Source organism: Tursiops truncatus, chromosome 9, assembly GCF_011762595.2.
Source record: "Tursiops truncatus isolate mTurTru1 chromosome 9, mTurTru1.mat.Y, whole genome shotgun sequence".
NCBI lineage: Eukaryota > Metazoa > Chordata > Mammalia > Artiodactyla > Delphinidae > Tursiops > Tursiops truncatus.
This window is the reverse complement of record NC_047042.1, coordinates 80,074,104-80,099,017: the sequence shown is the minus strand read 5'-3', so window position 1 is coordinate 80,099,017 and position 24,914 is coordinate 80,074,104.

Sequence of the window (24,914 nt, the reverse complement as noted above, 5' to 3'; positions counted from 1 at the left end):
AGTGGGCAAGATGAACTTCTGCTGGTATTCCACTCTTTCTGACTGACTACAAATCCCTCTCCAAGGAAGCAGGCCCATTAAGAATATAAAGCACTCCAGTTCTACTCATAGGTAGGTAATACTCATGCGATTTTTATTTTTTATGATCGATTTCGTATTACAGATTTTGACCACCTCCTGATAATTGGACCCTGGCTAGGTGCAGCCTACATAGATAGATAGGCAGGAAAGACAATGTGATTGAGAACTAGGGAGCAACCTGTAAGAAAACAACTGGGGAGAAGAATTGCAAAAAGCATTCTAAATGGTAGAAATTTAATCGACCTATCATGGTCTATGAACTTTTTATTTTTCTAAATTATGTAGTAGAGCATGATTGTGTGGGGATAGAACAAGGGTGGAGTATGTATTTAGTGCAAAGAAGATTTGATATGCTGTGCCAACTCGTATGAATAGTAATATGATGAACCCTAACTAAACTGGAATTTCAATGGATGCAGAAGAGACTGCTTATTCATACAGTCATTAAAAATATCTATTAAACATCTCAATGCCAAGCTGTGTATCAGACATTAGAGAGCTAACAAGAAAAAGACACAACGCCTGTTCTCAGAGAACACACATTGTGGTAGGTAAAGAGGAACAGTAATATTTACCAGTTTAGTATTTAACCGCTTATGATAAAAGTCTTATGTTCTAAGTTATGGGAGAGTTTGTGAAGAATAACTCAGTTTGCTTAGAAGCGTTATGAAAGATCTCAAGAGAAAAATATTTGGGTTGAAACTTATGAGGAAAATGAAAATATGTATGTGTGTAAGGCAACTCATTTTCTGAGAGGGTGTTACAATTTGGGTTCTCTGTAAAGCCAGCTCTAAAACAGATACTAGCTTGCAGAATGTTTATTAATGGGGTGCTCTTGGGATCAAACCCTATGAAAGCAAAGGAAGGGAGCAGGACAGAGTAAAGGATGAAGTCCAAGTGTGATGGAGGTCCAATTATAGACTTAGCCTACTCCATGGGGAGCTCTGGAACTAGAATGGACGGTCAGGGTTGTTCTGAGCTAGGCTTTATACCTCGTGTCAATCAATCATTACATGAGTGCCACCCCATGAGGGGGCGGCCCCCCATAGGAGAGGCAGCTGAATTGGGACTGACAACTAAATGATGCTGCCAACCACACTCCCAGCAGTTGAGTTGCTGGTCCTACGTTGAAGAGGAATTGGAGCATATCACAATGACCATCACAGAGGTGATATGAGTGGAGACTTGAGCATGGTGGAGAAGGTTTGGAAGATGTTAATCGGAAAACCTGGATGAAATACACATTATAGAAGTGTCTGGGAAAATTGAGGGTGCAGTAGAGGTTGGTTACTATGCTGGAGATGTCAAGTCCTGTCACCCCTCTGGGACAGCACCAGTGATCTGAGGAATTCTAAGTAGCAGACCTTGGGAAATGGTGCAGGTTTGTGAACAAGGAAATTCAGCAGAAATTGGAGGAGACATAAATGTGTCTTTAGCTGAGGGGCAATGACCCCTACAAGTTCTTGTGAAAAGCAAGACAATTCAATTTCCATGGTAACTATATTGCTAGAAACATACAATGGAGGTAGTAGGCAGAGTGATGACTCCTATAGAGACCTATATCCTAATTTCCAGAATGTTACCTTAGATGGCAAAAGGAACTTTGCAGATATGACTAAAGGTATAGACCTTGAGATAGGGAGGTGATCTTTCATTATATGGGTGAGCCCAGAGTGATTACAAGGGTTCTTAAAAAGGGGAGAAGAATGCAGGAGAGAAGGTCAGAGTGATGCAATGTGAAAAAGACTGGAACTGTCAATGCTGGCTTTGAAGATATAAGGAGGCTGTTAGCCAAGGAATACAGGCGATCTCTAAAAGCCAAAAAAAGTGAAGAAACAGATCCTACCCAGAATATACTAAAAGGAATGTAGCCTTGCCAACACTTTTATATTAGCCAGATGAGACCCTTGTCATACGTTTGACCTACAGCATTGTAAGATAGAAAATTTGTGTTGTTTTAAGCCATTAAAACAATTGTTGGTAATTCAACATTATAAAAATATGGTAAAACAACATTGTGGTAACTCATTACAGCAACAATAGAAAATTAATACAGAAGATATATGTTAGAAATTAGGTCTTAAATTCAGCACACAAGGCAAAATTCAATAAGTCAACACTGACTTTGACAACATCTTATATGGCTCATATAGTAAACATAATCTGATTTATATGATCCTATAAATTAATCTTCATCTATAAATACATACTATATAAAATAATGTACAGCATAAACATTATATGTAATATATACATAAAAGTACATATGCAAAAAAGTTAGGGTACTTTTTAAAATCACACACATAATCAAAATTACATGAACTAATTGCATATATGATGTTCCAATCTACTTAGATAAAAGGAGATAAGAAAGACAAGAATATTATTGGAAGCGAGGTTCAAATACTCCCTTTGATACAGGTGAACGAGGCAGGAGATTACTTACTAGAAAGAAGTTAAAACATCAGAGTAGGAGAAGCAATTTGGACTTAATTCTGATCTCGTGGATTACTGATGAAAGGGTCTTATACTCTTCCTGTCTGGGAACAGGATTGCTTACAGCATTTGGCGCAGGGTCAAAATTCTGGGAAAGATTAAATACTCCATGGGATTTAGAGGCATGGCGCTATTTTCTATTTCAGGATCCTAGGAAAGACTTAAACTGCGTTCAGTACTTTAGTAAGTAATATACTAAAACTTCAGTAAAGTAATATCTTTGCTAATAACATAAGTTAATAGCATGAGATTATGTTAGCTAATAACACAATATCTTAGCTAATAATAACGTTATTAGCTAATAACAATAGCTAATAACATGAGATTAAAATTTGTAATTAACGCTATAACAAACCTATGTTCTTATAAATTTTATAATATAAATTTGGAAATAAACTTAATTCCACTCTATAGGGACCATGATTACAGTGGCTAAAAATGAATCACCCACATAGTTTCGTTAACAGACAGCAGGTTTCTCCCCGTTTTGTATCTCGAGAACCCAGAATAAACCGAGACTCTTTTTAATGCAATAAGAAGAGCCCCATGCTTGAGCAGCTTCGCAAGTGCAAGAAAACAAAGAGTTCTGATTTTCCCCTTTTGGGAAACAGATCCATTTCATTCCATGAACTTTTCAGTGATGTAGAAAGATGAAAAAAAGACCTCATCTGCTTATCCTTGCAAATCCAACGCCAGACTAACAAGGTAGGGATGGGGGAAGGGAAGGAGGGAAAAGAATGCAACACTAGTATCTTTGGTTTGTTTGGGATTTTAATGTCATAACAGAGACGAGGCAAATATTCCTGGAGCTTAACTGTATAATCCTACATGTGGTATATCAGAACGAATATACGGATTTTTGCACCATGACTGAGTAGTGCTTCGGTTTTTACATATTAAGGGACCAGAGGTGGGCATCACAAAGATGCCATTTAATAGCTAAGAAGATACAAACACAGTAAAATACAAGTTCTTGGAATAAAGGAAACAATCGCGGGTCATTACTCAAGACTGATTGCGGATCCACGACTCCAAACGGCATTCATGGATCCTTACAATTCACATTGCTGCAGAAAATATCCATTCCATCTCTTGGCTTCTCTGACCCTTCCCTCATGCCTGGCCAGCACATTAAAACTGCAGACACTTTTTATCTATGTTATTAGACACCCAATAAATATTTACACAGTGAATAAAGAAAAGAGTAAGTGAATGAATGACTTTACATATAATTTGTGCTTGGCATGACAAAGATGCTAAACTGTTCCAATGGTCATCTGACTGTAAAAATCCTCCACTTTTGACATCTCTCTCTGGTGATAAGTCTGTGTTGAGGGATTGTGTCCAGTACTAATTAAGGGTACGCCCCTCTTAAATGCTAATTTTTCAAAAAGTGATTCTTTCTTGGCTTACAAAACAGCTCACTTAAATCTTCTAAATTGGTTTGCTGGGGAAATGGCCCTGACCTCCTTCCCCCTTAGATACAGGCTCATGTTCTATGTTTCTTAAACTAAGGCTATGCTCACACCAGAGTAATTAACTAAGTAATTGTCCTAATGGGATTTAACCTTACTCTCGGTCTTCATTGGATGATTGCTCCAGTGTGAATATAATCTAATAAGTTCCCTAAGAAGGACTTAATCTTTACTTCCTAAAACCAAAGTCTACTGTGCTTTCCCTACATTTAATTTTCCTTATTAGAGATGTAATCAATGTTAAAAATAAAACACTCAAAATAGAAATATATGTTCCGGAAATAAGAGCTCCACTGATGACACCCTGCAGAGATATTTACCATTAAAAGTTTACAGAGCTTTCTAGAATTTCTTCTCTCTCCTTACACACATATATACACATATACATATATGTACACACACAAATATACATCATATGTAAAGATATACATATATATATATATATGTACATGCATACATACACAGGCATGCACACATAACAGACGTTTCTCCAAGTACCACTTGGTCCCATGGAAGATAGTCAAGTATTGGCATAAGTATTTAGCCAAAACCAAGACCAAAGCCAAATATCATCACTGTAGAGTGAACTTCTATAATACAAGAATAAATTTTACTTAAGATAATTATTTTAACTTTATTACTAAAAATTTTAGTTATATACATTCAAATGTTTGAAATTATAATGCTGGAACAATAAATTCTCAGCACTATTTTATACACGAGTGACCCCGTGGTCCTTATATCTTATTGATACATTTACAAAATAAAATAGAGGCTCAGTTTTACCAGATATTAGTACAAGTGAAAGATTTTAGTAGAGTGGGGTTAATTTTATTTTTTTCTAATACTGGTTTTCTTTTCTTAAAACTCTTCACATTATTACTGCTGTTATTATGATGTTGGTATTCATGATTTTGGAGATTTTCTTCCTTATAACTAATACCTTAAATTGAATTCAACAACTAGATATTAAATGCAGTTTGTTAGTGTTAACATATTTCATATTATAGCATTGATGTAAACACATTTAGCATTTCAACAAAATAGAATTATGATATTTAATACCTGTTTTTCAGGATTGCATTATTATTGAAATAATTGAAATAGATTTATTGACTTGACAGGGATATTGTGTTCCTTCTAAAATTACCTAGTACAGGTGCTTTTGTATTATTCATACTAACAGTCAATCTATTTCATTATTTAACTATTTTAGTTATTAACAACCATTTTATACAAATTAACGGCTTTTAAAATTATTAAGCTATTGAAACATTTTGCTTTTTCAATATTAAATGTACAACTAAACTCAATTATTTCATATATTTTAACATATAAATTACCTAGATTTTTTTACTCTAAGATAGTCCAGAATACTTATATTTTAAAAATAACATTTGTTGCTACTTCCCTAAATTCCAATATATCTCTATTTGTATAGATGTATTGTAGATATCATATGTATATATTTTGATATATTTAGATATACATCCTGTTTACATATTTTATATAAAACATAAAGTCATGTTGTTTTTTATTTAGGAACTAATAGTTATCTTCCATCTTAGTACAGAGAGTTTATCTGTATTGGATATAAGATACTTTTTAGAACCTCCTCTGACAGACATGTAAGTTGTTTGCAATGTTCACCTATTGCAAACCCCAGTGCCTTGATTGTTCCTTGTAGTGAACATTGTTTTTTGCCCATCAAACATCCATTCTTCCATCTGCCTTCCTAAGAGAATTATAATTACGTTCAGAAATCCACTTCTCTCCTTTAAGACCCTCTGTCTCAGCTAAAGGCGACTATATTCATAGCCTGAGTGCATATAATTGGTCTAAAAGTAATCCTGATCACTTTGGTAGTGACTGGCTAAGCACTGGACCCATTTGGGCATGCAGAGATGCTAAGAGCAATTTCCTGAGAAAGTTCTTTGACATCCTCTGGGATACTTCCAGAAACCACTGTCCGTCTTTCTCTTTTTCTTTGGACTTTCCTATCATTGATATGAGGCTCAGGACTGCTATAACCTCACAGGGAGGGGGTCTTAGACAAGAGACAATGCAAGCTGGAGCCACAGGATATCTCAACGAGGACACCTGCACTACCTCTGAATCTCCAGTCATGTGAGCAAGTTCATTTCCTTTCTGTTTAAACCAGCTTGAGTGGGGTGTTCTGTTATTAATAGATAAAAACAAAGACATATTCTTTGATTAACTATGTGAGGTGTAGGATCAGGAAAACTTGAGAATAGGGAGTTAGTTTTTTCTTCATTGCTAACTACCTAGCACTTACTAGGCTAGGTTATCTGGTGCGTAGCAAGTACGTGATGCATGAATGTATAAATTCCTACTCTACTCATGAAAGTCTTGAAGCAAAGCCCACAGAAAATTTAAAGTAAACATTATATTTCCTTCTTTCAATATTTTAATTCTTAGAATGGCTTTAAGAATCGAATATGCGTGTATACTTAGTGCATAGGTAAATATTTCTCTTGAAAGTTTACAAATGATAGCTTCCTAGGTTTTTGCACAGTACAAATATTTTCTTTAATGAAGAAATACCATGTCAACAAATGTGATGAATTAGTGATAGAAAAAGATGTATACCAACAGAAATGGATCATAATGTAACACATTATGTAAATCCTTGACATTTTTGTCCCACATATTTTATGTGTCTGTAAAAATTGCCCCCAATATGTGGGAATATATTAGCCTTTAGAGTTCAAATCATTTATGTATAGTTTTTAAAGGAAAATGTTATCATTTATAGACTCCCTCAAAAGAAAAATCACAGAAGTAATCATAATCACATTGTTTATATGATTGTTATTTCTCCAACTAGTATCATAAAATCCCTTGAACTTTAGCTAGTCATCAGTGTTTTCCTTTAGAACTTCACAGTTGAGAGACAAATAAGATTCTTCACAGTTATTTTGGCTTTATGTTTACTATTCCTGTGCTTATCTTCCCAATGCTAGGAAAAGTTTAATTAGATCATTCCCCTGGCTGATAACCTCTAAAGGAAACTTTACAGTCATTATCAGTTCTACCCTCCTTTTTTTCCATATGTAATCTCTCTGATGTGGGGCTGCAACTTACAATTTATGATGAGTGATCATTTAATTGTTAGTGTTTTACTCTTATACCGGCATAAAATAATTTTTAAAGCTCCCCAATAATTCTGAAGTATAGCCATGTTTGAGAACTAATGTTTAGAGTCAAAAGCTGAAGTCCTCCCCTACCCAAATTTTGAACATTCAAATTATCTTTAATCGCAAAACTAATCTAATGCAAGAAACTACCTTCCAAATTAGCGAAAAACTCTTATAATCAAAAGTGTATTATTTGCTAATTCAAAGAAAATTTTACCACTCTTTAATTCACTGCACACACCTTGAGCATAATCTGTTTTGTTGCCTGAAATGATATAGGGGATATATGTTTAAAATTATAACCAAAACTTACTGAATTGTGGATTATCATGGAAATGTTTACTTAAAATTCTGTCAAATGACAAAGAAAAAATGAATGAAAACACTTGCTTCTTTGGTATCTTGCATTCCGTTCCGGCAGTTGTCTTAATTGGTCCTTCCTGTCTGAATGTTAGTTTTGATCAGTCCTGACCTGTCCTATCCACCTTAGTTCAGCTCTTTTTCTGAGTTTGGGAGGGCAGTTCGCTCTATCCTATGAGCCTTGGGGAGACTTCAAATAATTGGTTGTATGTTTTCAAGGTTTTGTCTCTGGGTGATAAAATAGGGGGAAGAGACATTTTCTCAGAGTTGGTCTGTCTTAGCAGGAGCTGTAGATAACTGAGAATGACAGCAGCTGGGCTACTGCTCTAATGGTGTGGATTCAAGCATAGCACTAACAAGATGTACCAACAACGGGGGAAAATAATCACAGGAGAATGCAGAGGTTTACAAATGCTGCTCCGACTGTGCTCAGATTTTGTCATTTCAAAGTGGGGACCCATAATGCTAATGTGTTCCCAGAAGAGTACACTAAGTTTAGAATGGTTGGGAAGCTCAGGGTACACTAGTAGTTGGTGATGGTGGCTAAGCTGGTAATTCTTAGTAATTTACTGCCTGAGTGATAGGGCTCAGAAATGAATGACAAGGCAACACTGACAGGTTAAAACTAAATCAATGTATATATTTTGGACACTGGCAAATGATAATTATACAATTATAGAGTAAAAAGAGGGATACTGTTGCAGTGATATGTCCTCATGAGAGACTTCCCTATACTAGAGGGCATTTACATGGACCACATTTAAGCCTGCAATGTCGTTAATAATTGCAATTTGTAGTTTCTAACCATTTCTGCCCTTCCCACCCTACTCATCATTTATATTTAATTACAAAGAATGTTCTAAAAATATTCAAGAAAATCAACCTATGTTTAATTTAAAATTCTACACTGTTACTGCTCCCCACTGCACGAATCACACAAGGTCATTGACGGAATTACCTGCTGACTGTCATAGACTTATCATTGTCTTTTTCTATTTCTCAGGAAACAACTTACTCAGCAACCTGCTTTTCTTTCTTGTCCTAGCAGTTGGTTTAAAAAGAACTTCGTTTTTCATAAATTCAGTTTTCATTTGATCATTACAATAGCACTGGTGTGAGACAGAAATATGTGCTTCTCAAAAAATGCTCCTCACTAGGCTTCCCTGGTGGTGCAGTGGTTGAGAGGCCACCTGCCGATGCAGGGGACACTGGTTCGTGTCACGGTCCAGGAAGATACCACATGCCGCGAAGCGGCTGGGCCCATGCGCCATGGCTGCTGAGCCTGCGCGTCTGGAGCCTGTGCTCCGCAATGGGAGAGGCCACAACAGTGAGAGGCCCGCATACCGCAAAAAAAAAAAAAAAATGCTCCTCGTAGACATCACTACTCTTTTATATGCAAATGAATACATGGGTAAGTGAATGAATGAATGAATGAGTGCTAGCAGTGAGATTTCCTACTGAGGCTTCTCACATTCCTTAGAATTTTCATTTAAATCCACTGTGTGAAGGGAGTAATTTTTATGTTCAATTATCAGTTCTCTTTCCACAATACTAAAAAATTGGAAAATTTGGCAACTAACAGAATTTAGTGTGACATATTTTCCTTACTCCTCATAAAGTGGTAACATAAAATAATAAATACTAATGGTGACGGCAGCCAAGATTCTGGTGGCACTTTAGATACCCATAAGATGCATCAATTTTTTCTCCTATTTTTTTTAACATCTTTATTGGAGTATAATTGCTTTACAATGGTGTGTTAGTTTCTGCTTTATAACAAAGTGAATCAGTTATAGATATGCATATGTTCCCATATCTCTTCCCTCTTGCGTCTCCCTCCCTCCCACCCTCCCTATCCCACCCCTCTAGGTGGTCACAAAGCACCGAGCTGATCTCCCTGTGCTATGCGGCTGCTTCCCACTAGCTATCTATTTTACGTTTGGTAGTGTATATATGTCCATGCCACTCTCTCGCGTTGTCACAGCTTACCCTTCCCCCTCCCCATATCCTCAAGTCCATTCTCTAGTAGGTCTGTGTCATACCCTGAGAAAACCGAAATTCAAAAAGAGTCATGTACCAAAATGTTCATTGCAGCTCTATTTACAATAGCCAGGAGATGGAAACAACCTAAGTGCCCATCATCGGATGAATGGATAAAGAAGATGTGGCACATATATACAATGGAATATTACTCAGCCATAAAAAGAAACGAAATTGAGCTATTTGTAATGCGGTGGATGGACCTAGATTCTGTCATACAGAGTGAAGTAAGTCAGAAAGACAAAGACAAATACCATATGCTAACACATATATATGGAATTTAAGGAAAAAAAAAGTCTCCTATTCTTTGATACTTACAAAGACCCAAGATATTTTCTCAATCTTATGTAAATTGCTCTGCAAACACAGCCTCAAACTGGTTTTATATACTTGCAAAGCATCACCACCTTTGAGTCTCCCTGTTTCATAAAGCTGGCCCCACCACTGAATACAATAGTAGTAGCTTTTACTAACTGTTTAATTGTTTCAGATATAGATGATCCCATTTCATTGTCACAACAACTGGATGAGACAGGCACTATCATTATTTCCCCACCTTACAACTTAGGAAGTTGCAGTTTACAAATACCAAGACACTTGATCAAAACCACACAGCTAGCAAAGAAGTCAGAATTTGAACTCAGAGGCTTTTTTTTTTTTTTTTTTTTTTTTTTTTTTGTGGTACGCGCGCCTCTCACTGTTGTGGCCTCTCCCGTTGCGGAGCACAGGCTCCGGACGTGCAGGCTCAGCGGCCATGGCTCACAGGCCCAGCCGCTCCGCAGCATGTGGCATCTTCCCGGACCGGGGCACGAACCCGTGTCCCCTGCATCGGCAGGCGGACTCTCAAGCACTGCGCTGCCAGGGAAGCCCCAGAGGCTTACTTTTAACCAGCATATTATACTGACACTGGCAATAGATCTATCATAAGCACTTCTAATATTTTCTCAATTGTCCTTTTCTGAGGTAAGTAGAAATACATTGAGCTCTTATTGAAAGCAGGCATATGAAATATTCATTTTCCATCAGCTATTAGCCATTATGAAATATTATGAATTTCTTATGAAAAGCAGTTTCTTTTCTGAAATGGGTTAATAAAACTCTCATTCAATTCCATGTTCTTAGAGCTTAGCACAGTGCCTGGAATGTGCTAAATACCTTATAACTGTTTATTGTTCAACTGCTGAGTTTAAGATTATGTAAGATAGGGATAGCAATATATTCAGCTTTGCATTCCTTGATTAATTCATAAAATATTTATTGAGAGCTGGATACTGGCTGGATAATGGGCAATGCGTTTGGTATATTATCACAGAAAAATCAATCTTCTGTACCAAGGAGAGAGAAAAGGTGTCTTATTTTTCTAAGTATTTTATAACTGACTGAATATTATTTGTACCTAGCAGAGGGGAGTGAAGATATTCCTTCCAAGATTTATCCTATACCTATATGAACCCAAATTTAACATACTTCTCAGGAGCCACCTGACTACTTGCAGTTTGTTAGTTTTTAGAGCATCTGGAGCTGGAAGGGCAAGTGTCCCCCTGAGAACCATTTACTTTGAAAGTTTAAAGATCACTGTGAGTTTACAGATAATTAGTGGTTCTTTTCTTGGCCAAACACACTCTTTTAAGCTGCATTTAAAGACCCAGTGAATCTTCCACAGTACTAGAAGATTCACTGGTTTGATAAAATACTCCATTTGCTACATCATACTCAGTTTAGTGATTTCTGGAAATTATTAGGCTAATAAATTTCAGATGCAAGTTGTGATATCCTAATTCTATTTGTCTTAAAAAGCAGGTGGTAAAATAAGATGTACAAATTTATAAGCTCTATTCTCACCTAAAAGAAGCTTTTAAGGATATAGGTTCATTTAGTTTCTCATTTCACTACTTATTTACTGGTATCATTTTTCTAAGAAAAGATCACAAAAGTAAGTCACCTCTGGATTAAAACAGTGAAATAGAATGTGTAGAGTTGGACTTCCCTGGTGGCGCAGTGGTTGAGAGTCCGCCTGCCAATGCAGGGGACACGGGTTCGTGCCCCGGTCCAGGATGATCCCACATGCCGCGGAGCAACTAAGCCTGTGCGCCACAACTACTGAGCCTGTGTGCTGCAACTACTGAAGCCCACGCACCTAGAGCCTGTGTTCCGCAACGAAGAGTAGCCCCGGCTCACCGCAGCTAGAGAAAAGACAGTGCACAGCAATGAAGACCTGATGCAGCCAAAAATAAATAAATAAATTTATTTTTTAAAAAAGTCTATTAAAAAATGTGTAGAGTCAAAGGTGTCACACTTTCAAAGGTTTTTAAAAATATTTAAAAATTCTCATTCTGCTTGAAGTTGAATGTCATAAATCACCTTTCTTTCTTCTTGAATGTGAATTATCTTGGAGAGTTAAGGTTTCATTTCTACTTAGATCTATTACCTCACTACTGCTTGGTGATTCCTGGCATCTTGTGTCTGAGGCTTTTTTTTTTTTTTTTTTTTAGGCTGTTTTATTATCTTCATAGTCGACCTATAATTTTTACATTTAGGAACACAATGATGTCAGGGATGCTGGAGTTACTGAGTACATAGAGTACCTGAGGGAAAAGCTCTAGTCTGTATGACTTAAAGAACTAGGTATACTGTCCATTCATATCACATTTACCCTAAAATGTTCCCTGTGCTTCCCCTTGTCTAACAATTTCCCTGTGCTTCCCCTTGTCAAACAATTTCCCTGTGCTTCCCCTTGTCAAACAATTTCCCTTACCCTATCACTTAGGAACCACTGATCTGTTTTCCATCCCTATATTTTCTGCCTTTTCCAAATGTGGTATGAATGGAATTATACAGTATGTAGCTTTGGGGGGTTGGTTTCTTTCACTTAGTAAAATGCATTTTACATTCTTCCCTAATTTTTGCTTGAATTCATACCTTATAAATTCATAGTATGTTACCTTGTGGATATACCACAGTCTATTTATAGATTGACCTATCGTAGATACCTTGGTTTCTTTTGTTTTTTGTTGATTATGAATAAAGCTGATATAAACATTCTCGAGCAGGTTTTTGTTTGGACATAGGTTTTCAAATCAGCTGGGTAAATTCTTTGGAATACAATTGCTGTACTGTATGGTAAATCTATGTTTAACTTTATAAGAAATTGCAAAACTATCTTCCAAAGTAGCTGTACAATTTTGTATTTCTACCAGCAATGAATGAGAGTTCCTACAACAGGTACTAGAACATACGTTCTAGACTTTCCTTTTCAGGCATTACAGTTGATGAGAAGGACCAGTAATGCAAGCTGACATAAGGAATAAAAATCAGGTCAAACTCTCGGGGGGTATAAGAAATTGGGGATATAGGACAATCTGTGTTAAACATATAGATGCTCATTTCATTGACACATACATAATACCATTTTTATTTATAAGTATTACATAATGAGTCAAGTTCAGTTGACAGTTTCTCCATGAAGAGATATCACTATCATTGTTTTTATTTTCTCCTAGATATTTTGACTGTGGACATAAAACAGGATTATTGTAAGCTTAGAAGTCTAAATAACTTAGCAAAATTTAAAGATAATTAATATATTACTATATATTAAAGATAAGACCATTTTAAACATGCATGATACTAAAATTTTCTTTAGATCATGACTAATATAAATTAGATTATGATATGAGCACTTGGATTTGTATCAGTCAAATCTAAGATCAAATGACAAATTTCTGTAGTTTTTTTTTCTTTTATTCCACTCTCACTTTTAGTCAACGGCTCTAATATGGTTACTTTACTCCATCAGAAGAGAAAAGCTGCAATATATATGAATTAAAATGTGTAATAATGTATTTTTTGTTAAGGATATTGCTGATTAAGCTAAACTTCTATTTGTTTTAATCCTTATTGTTTATAAATTTCTGTAAGCATCTGTTTATTTCCCTATCTTGTAGGTGCAGTATTTAATTTTATTTTACAAAATATCTTGCATCAATTCAGCATGTTCACTTTCACTTTTCGTTGTATCTTACTTTAGATGTGGGCAACAGAAGATACAGAAGTTGGGGCTACTTTTTTGCTGATTTCCTCATCTGTGAGATCCATAATGGTAGAAATATTTATCCATATTGTTCTCCAATATATCCTAGGCATATAGATTGGCACTTTACATATACTAAGCTCTCAATAAATATTTACTGAATGAATAAGTAAATGATTCTGGACTTTGCTTCATTCAATGCCGTTAATTGGCTTTTCCCTACTTTTACTAAAAATAAGAAAAACTAGTTAATTTAGACTGCAAGTAAAAATAAAAGGCTTTTATTTTCTCAAATAAAAACTATTCCACAAAAAAGAAATGACTGTGTACAATTTAAACTTTTATTTATTTATTAATTTGCTCATTTGAAGTCATTCATATATGAATGCCTTTAATAATCTTTTAAAATTATCACTACGTACTAAAGATTATGCTTTGTGTTGGCTGGACAGAATAGCAAGTGTCTTAGGGAACTTATTCCTTAGTACTTCACACATGAAATGAAAATTGTTAAGAGAAATCAGAAAATCAGCTTTTTTTTCTAAGAGTAAAAGAAGAAAAGCAAATAATAGGAAAGCATAAGAGACTAAATAGGGAGGTAATAATAAGCAGACCTCAGGTATCAGAAATGACTTTGCCCCTTTGAAATCTAAGCTCCAATGCCTTTTATTCCATTTACAAAAAGGAAGTGGGGTCTAAACCTTATAATACTGTAAAGAAACTAGGTATGGGCACTTTAGAAAGTTTATCCACTTTCAGAAGTTGATAAATAGAATTAGAACAGTCCCAAACAAAATAAAATATACAGTACTATTTCTCCCCTCAATTAAGCCATCTTGTAACTGTGTAATTCTTCATGATTTAGTGCAGAATTTTATCCATCTATATTAACTAGATAAACATTTATTGTGGGTGAGTTAATGAATATTTGTTAAAGTAATAAGATCAACAATATTTGGATGTGATTATTACTAACCATAAGTTAGCTGAAAACCCAAAGGTTTATGTGTCTTCTGAAAAAAAGTTTTTGTTTAATGTATAGCTGATAATAGCTTTACTTCTCCTCTTCATAGTCCTTTAAAAAGCTTTTTCAGTTGAGCAAAAAATTTACTGAAGTTTACTTTCCGGGTCTATGTTTGAAATGAGCTATCCTGCCTCTGATCACTGTACATCTGTGTGCCCTGCCTGGAGATGCTATTTCCCGGCTGTCCTGAGCCATGCAGAAACTTTGAAGTAATTATTCAGCGTTTGTTACAGTATCATTACATGCAGAGGTGCTGCGCTAGCAGCTGCTCTAGCTCCCCTTACAGCTTGTATTTCATACTATATATTCCATACTATTGTTGGTTTCTACAAGTTACCTAAACTAAATGAAGTGAATCTTAAAAGTTGCCTTATTTTAAAAAAATATATACAAATGACAGTGAAATACAGACATTAAATGAATGTTTTTATGAATTTTGATAAAAACATGCACTCATATAACCACACCCCAATTAAGATTTAAAAATATTAATTTAACCCCAGAAGGTTGTCTGTGTTCCTTTGAAAACCCACAGTCTCTCCTACCTCAGGGAACCATTTTTCTGATTTCTATCAACATAGATTAGTTTTACTTGTTATTGAAATTCATATAAATAGAATTATATATTATACAGCTTTTGTGTAGTTCCTTTTACTAAGCATGAAGTTTGTAAGATTCATCCTTGTGGCTGCACTTATTAGTAGTTTGTTCCTTTACATATTGTTGAGTAGTGTTCCATTTCAAGGATACATTATTCTCCTGTTGATGAATATTCAGTTGTTTTCAGTTTGTGGCTATGAATAAGGCTGCCATGAACATTCTTGGATAAGATGTTGATATTGAGTTGTTTGAGTTCTCTGTATGTTTTGGATATTAACCTTATCAAACATATCATTTACAAATATCTTCTCCGTTCAGTAGGTTGCCTTTTCGCTTTGTTGATGGTTTCTTTTGCCATGCAAAACTTTTTAGTCTGCTGTAGTCTCATTTGTTTATTTTTGCTTTTGTTTCCCTTGCCTGAGGAGATATATCCAAAAACTATTGCTAAGACCATGTCAAAGAGCATACTACCTGTTTTCTTCTCAAAGCTTATTGGTTTCAGGTCTTACATTTAAGTCTTTAATCCATTTTGTGTTTATTTTTGTGTATGGCGTAAGAACGTCTATAGGCGTACTTCTAATTTAATTATACTGAGTAAAAATCAGATTTCAAGAGTGCTTTGTTGACTGAAGTTCTTCTCTAAGTAGCTAGTTTTTTAATGAAAGAATGGAAAGCTCTCAATTGAATATGTTTTCCATAATGACTTTTATACATTGCTTCTTAAAAGTCTTTCCTATCGATACTGCTGTATATTGGATGTTGCATTATTAGTCCCAACCTCCATCCTCAAATAACAAAAATTTGCTTTTGGAAAATTTGCCTGCTTTCTGTCTCTCATTTGAGACGAAAAATCTTTTTGATAAAAGTGGATTTACAGAAGTGTTTAATGTAAACAGTATCTTATATGTAATGAAGTTCTACTACTTGTCCATTGTCCTGTGCCTCTTGTTCTATAATGAGCCACCAGGTCACATTCTTTTCACCTTAATTCCTTAACATCATCCTGGCCAATACAGGGATGACACGTGGAGACCTGACTTCACCTAGAGACATACAGCTCAATGCTAAAAAAAATTCTTAATAAATAAGGCCCCTAAGTTGACCAGCTTCAGAAGATGACAGTGGAAGGTATCAACTTACTTACCATGGTTTTTGTGAACTCTGAACCAAGTCTTTTTCTATGGCTTGCTGATTAGACCACCAATTATTTGGGGCACAGACTCAGGCCAACAGAACCTTTGGAACTGAAGGCCATTTATATGCTTGTTCTCTGTTTATGCTACACTTTGTGTTGGCTCTGCCTCCTGCCACTGATATCAAGGATGTGCAGACTGTCTGCACACTGAAATTCCTCTAATGGGTTTGAAATTTGTCATTCACGGAATTACTGAAAAGATTCCTTCTTTGTCACTGTCAGTATTTCAATTGCTTTCTGTTGATTTTCGTTAAAGTCCTTGATACTTTTCAATTTCTGCAGTCTTTCACAGCCACTCAAACATTTCTTCAAGATCCTTCTAAAAACCACAGAAGATCTCCTGCAGTTTCTCAAAATCTCTCAAGAGGCAGCACATGTACTCTCTGTCTGAAGTCAAACTCTCCAGAATTGCAGATTGAGATCAGAGCTACTTCTCTCTCAGGGGCTCAGAACGTCCCTATTTCAGATGCCCAAGGATGGCAACATTTTGATTTGTTGAGGTGAAGATACACCTGACATACTTTATATTCTGAGTATTTATTAAGTTTTTCCTATACACTGTAAACATATGATTTATTTATTCTCTAAGTTCTCCTTGCATTTAACAACTACTTCACATTCTTTCTAGCCTGATGGATAGTCCTTCCTAATACAATCTGTCCTAACAGCAGATGTAATTTGAGTGTGATATGAAGAGATCACAGGTGGGACTCCCTGTACCTGAATTTCTATCATATCCTTTCATTCCATCAATTTTGTTGTTTTATTGTGATGGTTCCAGAAGCTTTTCAATCTTTTTGAGGCATTCTTATTTAACGCAAACACACTCAGAAGGAGTCTTACCTTCTCTTATCATTATATCATAGTCAACTAAAATCAGTTTTAGAATAAAATATGAACAGTCCAAGTTCTGTTGATTAAAAAGGAGAAGCATCTCAAGAAAAAGGAAATGGGTGCTATCACAGCGGGTTCTGGAAAGCCAAGAATAATTTTCAACTCCACATTTTTCTGTGAAACCATTTCTGCTTCTATATAATTTTTCTATTGTCCATGTTTTGTTTTATTTTTGACCTGTGCAAATTACAAATTTCTTGAAGAACTGCCATGATTTTCTTAACTTGATTTGGATAGGGAAGAGCAAATTTTATTCTTTTCCTGACTTGTAAGAAAGAAAGAAGTAATGTAAAACAATGTGATCAGTCATTATCAGCTCCACTTAATCAAGTCAACTTAAATATTTACATTTCTAGAATTGTAAACGTTGGTGTTTAGAAAAGTCACCCTTTAGCAATACATATATCTCACTCACTAAAGAAAATTTAAAATGTTTTATGGGATCATTTTTATTGAGGAAGAAATATAAAAAATTCTAGTTAACTAAGGTTTTAATTGTGTGTGTATGTGTGTGTGTGTGTGTGTGTGTGTGTGTGTGTGTTAGGCACACAGTACACATATAACAAGAACCTACTGACTGAAGCCATAGTTTTATAAACTTGAAACAGATGGCTCCAGTTGCAGATAAAATGTAAAATGAAAGTATTTTCTAAGATCTGAAGATTCTGGCAAGTTAAAAAAACCATCATTGCTTTTTTTTAAGTAGTCACAACCGTTGATGTTTGTTCCCAATACTGCTTTCCCAAAATGTTGAAACAGTGTATTAAAAATATTTCCAAAAATTATGCCAAATTTTCTTTGTGAGAATTTTTTTTTTCCTGTGCATTTGCTACTATTTCAATGTTTTATATCCTGGACATGCTCACTAAACTTAGTCAATCCCTTTTGATGAATGGTCATTCACAGAAGTTGCTACTTTCTATAAATGTTATCATCTGATTCAATTTTGTCACCATATCCAACTTTTCAAAACTGTTTTATTTCCTGTCAGATCTTTAGCCATCTTGAATGTTGAGTAAAGTAGGATATCAAAATATCAAATCATCCTTTCCATCCGTTTTTATTTTTATTCTCTGGCAGTTTCTGGTAAATGAAGGGATTGGTTTTAGCTAGGTGAGGTTTTGCTTGCTTTGAAAATGAGAATTCTTGTGCAGATAATGTACTCATTTTTCACTGAAATAGCAGCAATTGAAACACTGGACAACATACTGGAAGACACTATGACAGAGGTATTGTATTATATGGAAATAAATTCATTTAAAAAACTAGAACCCATTCACCCAAGCCATGTCTCATCAAAGTAATATTTCAAACTTTGCTTAATTACTAGCGCCATGTTTTATACTTCCGGGCTATTTATGCACTATAGGTATGTAAAAGTAATGAAGGCTAAGGGTCCACTTTAGATAAAGTACAAGAGCTGAAACAAATGGGCAGGAGTCACCTTCCATACAGTTGACCTGTTTTCTTTTTCCTAGTTGCATCAGATGAGCTCAGACTTCAGGCAATACCAAAATAGTCTAATGGATGTCATACGCATCAAGCACTTGATAGGTTCTGACTAACGCTTGTACATAGTTTAGCTTTAACAAGAATCTCATCTAACTTCTGAGTCTAACTGGGGGCGTTATAAATACATCATATATATTATCTGTATTTATATTTATCATATATATTTATCTATATCTGATTTATTATAATAAAACTTAATTCAACACAACTAATTACTAATTGTCATACTGTGATTCATATGAACTATAATATTTGGTCATTCAGATGACTCAGATATATATTTCTCATATATATTGGGTCTTCATCCACAGTTCCTGGTTCACAGCTCCTCAAACTTTGGAATTTCCTGAGTGATAAGAGCAGTGGGAGCATCTTTAGTTATAATATTTGGTCTCTTGACAATGCTTCAGACCCATGAAGGTGAAATGGGTTCCTTGTTATTCATAATAGGCCCCCTTCCATACAACTGGGTTTATACTAACAAGGTGATTAGTTCTCTTGGCACCTAAGAGAAAAGCACCTAAGGATTCAGGCCGGTTGCCAAGAGAACTAATCCTTCAGTCCCACCCCCTGATTTCTGAGGAGGGGAGCAGGAGGCTAGAGGTTTAATCAATCACCAATGACCCATAAGTTAATCAATCATGCCTATGTAATGAAGTCTCCATAAAACTCCAAAAGGATGGGTTCGAAGAGTTTCCACGTTGGGGAACCAGAACCCTTCACGTACTACAGTCCTGGGACCCACACGCCATGAGGACAGAAGCTCTTCTGTTAGAGATCTCGCTCTATGTATCTCTTCATCTGGCTGTTGATTTTTATCCTTTAATATCCTTGCAATAAACTGGTAATCTAGTGAGTAGATGGGTTCCCTGAGTTCTATGAGCCTCTCTAGCAAATTAATTGAACCCAAGGAGAGACTCATGGGAACCTCCAATCTATAGTCTGGTGGTTAGAAGCACAGCTAACAACCTGGGCTTGCAATTGATCTCTGAAGTGGAGGGCAGTCTTGTGTGACTGAGCCCTTTACCTCTGGAATTTGATGCCATCTCCTGGTTAACAGTGTCAGAATTGAGTTGAATTGTAGGATACTCAGTTGGTGTCCTGAGCATTGCTTGATAGTGTTGGGGGAAAAACCCCTCCATGCATTGGAATAGGGTGCAGAACCCAAAATACTAATATTTATTGACTCACTGCTGAACGGCAATAAAAATCTCAAATTGAAAGTTTACATTCTATTATTATTTAACAAGTACGATTATTCTTCCCTATTTACTTTTCTCCCATACATACCAAATAAAAGAAATTTCAGTTGGTTTAATTTTCAATTTTCATATAAGCAAAATGCTGGAGGAATTAAATAATGATGTTGGTTTGATTTGTCATTCTGAGGAACTATAATATGGCCCTTCGGTCTAACAGAATTTAGTTCTCCAAGTTTCAGAATACATCCTATTTACTGTCTTCCTAGTGTGCTCAAATAGTATACCCCAATGACTCATGAGATTGTCATTATTTCTATGATATTTTATGTAAATGGATCAAAAATTATTCTGAATTAATCACTCTTCCATAGTTATGCTTCATCTTTTTGAACCTAGACCAATCTCGATTATATAATTTACGACTGTTCTTACATTATGTGGCTCAGTTAGTTAGAATATACCAAGAGAGAAACAAGCACAAGTTTCATCTCCATGAAAGCTAATTTGTTTGGTTCTATTCGCTGGTCTTTGACTTTTCACGAACTAACCATTTAAAGTAATTACTTTTCATAATAAACAGCTGAAGTGAGAGAATTGGTAATATGGTGCAATTCTACCCTCTCTATTGGACAGGAAGAGAGGAAACTTGGAACATACTCTGGTGCCAATATCAAAACTTTCAGTAACAAAAAGCAACATATAACTCAAAAGAAGTTCACTGAATGCTTTAGTATTGTTTTGGTATAAGTTAATTTCACTGACATCAAGGAATTTTAGCAAATGGGATTTAGCATCATGAAAAGATCCAGAGGGGACAGAAGTAACAAAACGCACTGTCATATTTAAAGTCTTTAAAGTATGTTTTATGATCAGAAAAATACCCCTTGCCAGTAATGTATACTTTCTCTGAAATTTAAGATTAGATGTTGATTACAAGTTTGAAATATTAGTTTATTTATATTTTATTTTATGGACATTTATATAATACATAATCCTTTCCCCTTAGGCAACTATTTGGTGAATTTGAATAATGTAAATAAATTGCACTGGGTTTTAACCCACGGGGAGGGGACTTAAAGCTTTCTGCTACTTTTCTCATCCTTCCACTTAAGTTAAATTCTAAAACATTTTATATCGGTTATAAACTATACCATAGTGTATAATAATTTTTCATTATAATTGTTGGATTTCTGTATTTATACTGTTCTATTCTTTCTTCATATATTTTCTACATCTAATCTCACACATACATGTTTCAGGGTCTATCCCTTAATATTTACACTCAATTTCAACTGATCGAAAATTTAATTTAATTTTAATATTTAACTTATATCCGTGCCTTTTACCTCTCTCTCATTATAGTTAGTATTTAATTCCTTCTCTGTTATCTCTACTTTTAAATCTTTTCTGAGATGCCAAAGACATCCTCCTGCTACCCACCTATGACATACTCAATACCTAAAATTAATGATTTTTTATTTCTTCAATGATTTTTGCAATATGGCCTCAATTTACTATCTGCAATTACAATCCAATCATCTGCAACCTTACGCTCTAGTCCAGATGGAATTCAGTGGACTATCAGATGTATAAGATGCACCTTAGGCAGGATAAAGATGCATTATACAATGAGCAGACGGAGGCAGGGAACGGAGTACTGTGGGAGGAATCAGTTTTGAGCAGTAGGAAGACAAAAAGTACTAGAGAAACTCAGAACGTAAGAAGTTACTCTGAATCGGCAGTTACCTTACCCTAACCTTGCATCTTTGTGTGCAAACGTATCTGTCCCTTCAAAATTGATTCATGGTTTGGCATCTTCAACGTTGCTACCCAGATCATAGCTTTTTCTCTTAAACAACTTATGTTGGCATCTGCTGCTAGTCCCACCCTCCACCCTCCCCTATATTCCAGCTCCCTGCAATATGAAGATAGTCGTTGTTGGCCTCCTCCTCCCGGTTTTTATCTGTGCTGACAGCTCCCTCCAGTCCTACTCTCCGACACAGCCAAAGTTGAACTCTGCCTCATAACTGCAACTACTCTAAGTTGAGATCCCATTGATCATCAGCTCCTTTTATTATCTGATTGTGCTTCACTTATGATACTTTAGTTTATTCTCTGTCTGTTGAAACTTTCTACTCTTCCGGTTTCTGACAGTATATTATTTAAATTTTGTTAATTTTTCTCTATCTTCTATTTTCATGTTGTTTGTCTCATCTTCCTCTTCTTTCCTCTTAAATATTAGTGCCTCTTAGCTTTCTAAACTCTGCTCCATTGGCCCTCACTCTCTAAATAGTTTTTATGAGTTAGTTAATCCAATCTCATGGATTCAAATATCACCTGTGGGTTTGTTTATGTCTTCTAACTTCTTGCGTATCCACATTATCGAGCTCAAACCCCTCCCTTCAAACCACTGAAATTGCTTTTGTCACTGTTGCTAACACCTTCTATGTCGCCAAATGCAGCAACTTCTTTTCTGTTCTCATCTTTCTGGGTCTCACGGTAGCATTTTCGCTCATTGGGCTTATCCGTTATTTTTGAAACACTTTTTTCTGGTTTTCTTTTGGCTTTCAGCCTTTTAAGCTGATGGCTACAACTTAGTTTTCTTTTCTAGTTGCTCTTCCTGTGTCCCGTAAATTGTGCATGCTTCAGGCATTTTTTCCGCGCCCTCTTTTCTTGTCTATATGAACTGTCTTCTTCATTGATCTCATTCTGTCCCATGGCCTTAAATCTCATATTCTAATGGTATTCTAATGAAATATATTAAGTATGGAGCCAGGGAGGAGCTCAGAACTGAAGAGAGAGATAGATAGATAGATAGATATAGATATAAGATGATCTTTGCAGTTACATATGTTACAGACATGCTGGAACCTAACTCATATCTTCTTCATTCTCTAATCTTGGCCTCCCACTCTTCCCCATCTCAGTTAATGGACCTATCTTCACAGGTATTCAAGCCAAAAGATTCATTCTTGGGTCAGCTCATTCCTTCCATTCTCTTATTCGTCATCAGGTCCTGTTAGCTCAAGCCTCAAATATATATCTTGAATATTTCCACTTATTTCTATCACATAGTCATTACCTTGAGAAAAGCCACCACCATCTCCTGTTTGGTACATCAGACAATAATACTTTTCATCAATATCAATTTCCCTAACTTGGGGGAGAATATACATCCCTGCTCCATTGAAGTCGGGTTTGATCATATGGTTGCTTTAGCAAATGAAATGTAAGCAGAAGTGAAACTTGCCACTCCCTAGAAGTTTTAAGAGATAATTATGCTTTACCCTGTCTTTCTCCCTTTTGAAACAGTCATTGACAATCTATCAGAGAATGCATACTTCATCAACCTGGATCCCAGCCCAGGGATGGTGTCTATGTACACAGTAACCTCAACAACCCACAGCAGAAATGCTGTGTGAGTGAAAAACAAACCTTTGTTGCTGGGAGTCACTGATACTCCCAGCAACAATCCGTTGGTGGTGGTGTTTATCACAGGATCGGCTGTGCTGTCCTGACCAGTGTAGCCGACTAAAGGCAATATGCCTTCAGCTGATATGCCGGCTTTCACGTGTCTCCCACCACCAATTCCCCTTACTACAGTTAGTGTCATCTTTTGAATGAACACTAAGCCGTCACCCTTTCTTTCCCACTGTCTTTTCTTTTCCCCTAGAGTAGTATAGAAACTCTTTGTCATGGTCTCCATGGTCCTGCAGAGTCTGGCCCCTGCCTGCCTCTCAGACTTGTTCTCAAACCACTGTCGGTTGATTCTCCACGTGCTATGCTTGTCTTCATTATTTCCCTGGATAATGTTAAAGGTATTAATTAATGAGGGTCTCTGACTTTCCTGTTCTCAGTCTTTTCTTGGTTCTTCACATGGCTGTCAGTCTCTCATTCTTCGGGGATTACTCATCTCCCTAACGTCAGTTCTCCCCTTTCCGTGACCACCTCATCTATCACAGTTTCCCTCAGCCCTTCCCTTTCCATCACACAGCAGTTCAGATTTTCTGTGGGATTCTGAAGGTAACATGAAATAAAGATGATAAAATGGAAGCTTACCCACTTCCACGTATTTTTCTCTGTTAAGTGCGTAGGGGCTGTGGACCATGACTTTTCATCTCTGTATCTCTAATACTCAGGACAATACAACAGACAACATACAGTAGGTGATAAATAAATGATTTGTTGAACTGAGTTAAATATTTCTATACATCCTTCCACTTTCATCTATTTCTGAATAGATTAAGGATAAAAACAGATAAGACCGAGCAGTGAAGCTCCACAACAATTTTTGTCCTTGTGTAAATAAATGCCCTAAACAAAACTGCTTTCACTGCTCCCCATACACACCAAATGTCCTGGAATACTGACTGTTTCATGTCATAATAATTCAAGTGCTGGGTCTATGCCACTTGATCAATGGTGTCATGTTTTCTAATAGGAAAGGGAGTTTTTCCTTTTTCATATTATTTCTAAATTTTCTTTTTGTCAAAGTAACAAATGCAGATGAAAAGATATTTTTTAAAAAAGCAAAACTTATAATTTAAAGCAATACACACTCATTTCATGTCTTCCCATCCTCAGGCCCATTCCCAGATAAAAAAAATTAAACTATTTCTACTTTTATTTCATTTGCTGAGTACATTCATAATTAATATGGAAGAAGTGTGAGGCACTAAATAATCATCTTTCACAAAGGAGGTGGTAAGTCACATTTTCCTACCACTGCAGTATAAAAATAAATTGTTATAGATGTATTACTTGTACTGAACTTTACACTAGGTGAGTTTATAAATATTCTGAGAGGAAAGCAATATAATGAATAAAAAAGTCACACAAAATAAGAG